The sequence below is a fragment of the Lathyrus oleraceus genome, chromosome 6 (genome assembly GCF_024323335.1).
Source record: "Lathyrus oleraceus cultivar Zhongwan6 chromosome 6, CAAS_Psat_ZW6_1.0, whole genome shotgun sequence".
In the NCBI taxonomy this organism is placed as follows: Eukaryota; Viridiplantae; Streptophyta; class Magnoliopsida; order Fabales; family Fabaceae; genus Lathyrus; species Lathyrus oleraceus.
The window spans coordinates 483,202,520-483,206,443 of record NC_066584.1 but is presented as its reverse complement, the minus strand read 5'-3'; positions in this window follow the sequence as shown (position 1 = coordinate 483,206,443).

The following is a 3,924-nucleotide window of genomic DNA, read 5'->3' as shown; positions in this document are numbered from 1 at the left end:
CCTCAATACTCAACCATTTTTAATTCTAAACATATTTACATAACCTACGCAATGAGATCTACAGTTCTATATCAAGAAATCAGCAAAAAGAGAGATCGAAAATTGCATCACCTTGAACTTGAAGCTTCTGAATTCGCGCTCTCACAAGCTCTATTGCTCCAGATCTTCTCTTATGATCTTGCCTTGAAGCTTTGTGCAAACAGGAACACTTGAAACCACTTGATTCTTCTTCAATTTTCAAATTCCATCCCCATGCTCATGTACATGAACTGCTCGAATTCTGGCTTAATTGATCCAAACAGATGATGATTCTTGCTCAATGAATCATGATGATCAAGAATCTGCAAGAATTTTTGGTGTTTGTGTGAAGAAATTGAAAATTCGAAGAGAGAGAAATTGGAGGGAGTTTTGAATTTTCAGATCTGAATTGGTTCTCCTCTGCAGTTATGATTAGGGTTTGAGCTTTTATATCCCATGCTAATGATGCTGCTAATCACTTAAGCCAATGGTTAATCAAGATTAATGAGATTTCAAGCATCTTGCAAAAATGCAAATGAAGCTAGCATGGCCTTATTTCACGTGATCTTTCCCATGTAAGGCTTGGAATTCACTCAAAATCATCCAATGGTCATGCTTGAAGTCCTTATTTGCTTGCATCTTAATCCAAAAATGAATTATGAAAATTTTCTTCAAAATGAACATGTATGAAAATAATGAAAACACAAGCCATGATTCATTTGCATAATTGATCCAAATGAGGTCAATTTGAGATGTCTTGCACATAAGGAGCATTTTGCAAAAAGAATGGACCAAATTGGAGCATTGCATCAAAAGTTAGGCCATTTTGAATTTCCATGCACACCTTGTGATCAAATGACCATAACTTCTCAACCAATCATCATATGGACATGAATTAGGACTTTTTGAAAAGGGGAGACAAAGATATACAACTTTCATGTTCACTAAAAATCCATTTGAAACTTCTTTGACATTGACAAGTCAAGTTGAATGTGGACCAAAAACTTGCCAAATTTGGAAACTTTGAATTACAGGTCATTTTCCATTTTTAGTAACTTTTTCCATGACCTTTGAATCTTCAAGATGGAAGTTTAGAATTAAGAATGGACCTCATTTGAACATGATTGAGGTGTCTCATCTCATTTCCCCCACCTCATAGCCCTTAGTTGACTGCACAGTTGACTTTTGGTCCTCAGATGACCTTGAAATGTCTTGATTAACTTGAGCCTCTACCACTTGGGGAAATTGCTCATCTCATGCACAAAGGATCTTCTTGAAGCTCTTGACCTGGTGATTGCTTGAGCTACAATAAAAGATGTTAGTGACATATTTTTGTGCTTTTGGTTAGTAAACAAAAAATAAGAAAATCAATGATATACAATTCAAGCATGCCTGGTGATCTCCAACCACTCACAAGAGATCCCTACCCAAAGGGAAAGGGAGCCAAGATGCTCAATGATCCTTGAGGCTATGCAATGCAATGATATGATGCCATGAGGGATCTTAGGGACAAAATTGGGGTCTTACAGATGCCCATATTTAAGGTCATTCTAGCCGGAGAAGTGAAGGTTAAAATCTTCGTCTCGACGAGGTAGAATGGGCTTAAATAATAACAAAGAGACAAATTTTGGTCCCTAAGAGACCTCATGATGCAAATGTATGTATGCAAAACAAACAAACTATGTGGGGATATGTGTCCACAAAGAAGAAAAGACATCGGGAGAAATTGACAATCCATAGGAGTAATACACTCACTAGGGATAGAGACTCTACCGGGGACTCTTATGGGGATAGAAAAGGAGATAAATGCGTGAGCAGGTCACGACTCAAAGTTGGGGAAAAGAGTTTTCAAAGGGAATAAATCCATTGGAAAGACATCGAGCCGATTCAAAGATGCATGTTTTGGGGAATATGCCAACACAGCAAAACTATCCGCAAAGGATACTTCGGATAAAAATCCGGACTCAGGCTGGGGAAAGATTTGAACAAAATATCCCTGCCGGGGAAAATGCATGTATTGGGGAATATGCCAATACAACAAAACTATCCGCAATGGATACTTCGGATAAAAAATCCGGACAAAAACAATCTACTAAGGGACTTCGCTGGGGATGTCTCAAAAAAGACTCTCCTGGGGGAGCAGCGGGATGAGGTGTTACCGGTTACTGGGTAACAAGCTCAATGAGACATGTGATCTGATCACCGGTATAAGGGTGAGAGAACAACAAGCTCGGGAAGAATGAATATCTAAGACCGGTATAAGGGTGAGAGATATCAATCAACCAAATCATTTGAGGAGGACCTAAAAGGTATATCTCAACTCAGGAAAATCTGACTCCACAGGGGACCAAAGTCATAATAGGGAGCAGAAGGAAGGAACACCATGGATACCGGTTACTGGGCATATAATAGGTGACCAACCAAAACGTGAATTGGGGAATATTCCCAAAACACTCATCATCCAAAAAGAGGGCAGAACGCAAACTCATTTATGGGATGGACATTCGATTCCAAAAAGGGAATACGAATCTTACTCGACTGGGGAAGAACAACAAGCTTCGACCAAAGAATGCATGAGATATATTATCTATTACCGTCAGAACGTAGATAATATACTTGCATGGAAGATTATCCACAACCGATTACTGGGTTAATAAAGGATAAATCGACCGAAAGAGAAAGGCATCGGGATACCAAAACTAGGTATATAATGATGACCAATCGAAAGGGAGCAACAAATATCACCGACAAACGGTAAATGAAAGAGGACCCGCTGGGGATAAAATTGCTTAATCAGAGCAATTATCCAAAAGAAGGAGGGAATATCAATACCGAATATTGGATAATGATAACCGTCAAAGAAGGAATTACATCTACCGGATACTGGGTAGAAAACCACGGAAGAGTAACCGTCATCAACTAGGATGAACAACAATGGTTAACTCTGCAAAGGGGGTATGAATCTTACTCAACTAGGGAAAAACAAAAGGCTTCGACCAGAGAGTGCATGAGATATACTATCTATTACCGTCGGAACGTAGATAATATACTCGCATGGAAGATTATCCACAACCGGTTACTGGGTTAATAACGGATAAATCAACCGAAAAGAAAAAGGCATCGGGATACCAAAACTAGGTATATAATGATGACCAATTCAGGAGAGAAACAATCTTTACCAACAACAATAGGGTAGACGAAAGATGACTCGCTGGGAATAAATTGCGAGCGCAAGGCAATTATCCAGGAAAAAGAGGAAATATCGACATCGAATACTGGATGAAGATAACCATCAAGGAGGGGATTACATCTACCGGATACTGGGTAGAAAACCACGGAAGAGTAACCATCATCAACTAGGATGAACAACAAAAGTTAACTCTGCGAGGGGAGGAACATAGGGTTTGCAACTACCGGTATAAGGGTAGAAAACCACAAACTCCGCTAGGGGAAGAAAGTAGGATTTACAACTACCGGTATAAAGGTAGAAAACCACAAACTCCGCTGAGGATAAGGTGAATAATTACTGATTACTGAGCAATTATTCATTTACCACACGGAAACACCAAAGACAGTCACAAGAGGCCAATTTAGGATCAAACCAAAAAGGCAAACTGAATTGAGACTCATCCTAATGAGGATATAACTCAATAGGGGAACCCATCCCAATATATGTGTTGGGAGGAAGCAGAAACAACCGTCGTCCACGAGAATATAACTCAGTGGGGAATATGGCAGGAAAGATGAACACTTTCTGCTTATGGGGCTGACTCTATATTGAGGGATCAGACACACACATCTGCTTGGGGAATATATATCACCAAATAGCAGGAGACAACAAACAACGATATATGGAAAAGAATGCAACATGAATATCTAAATGTTATAATTATGCATGTATATGCG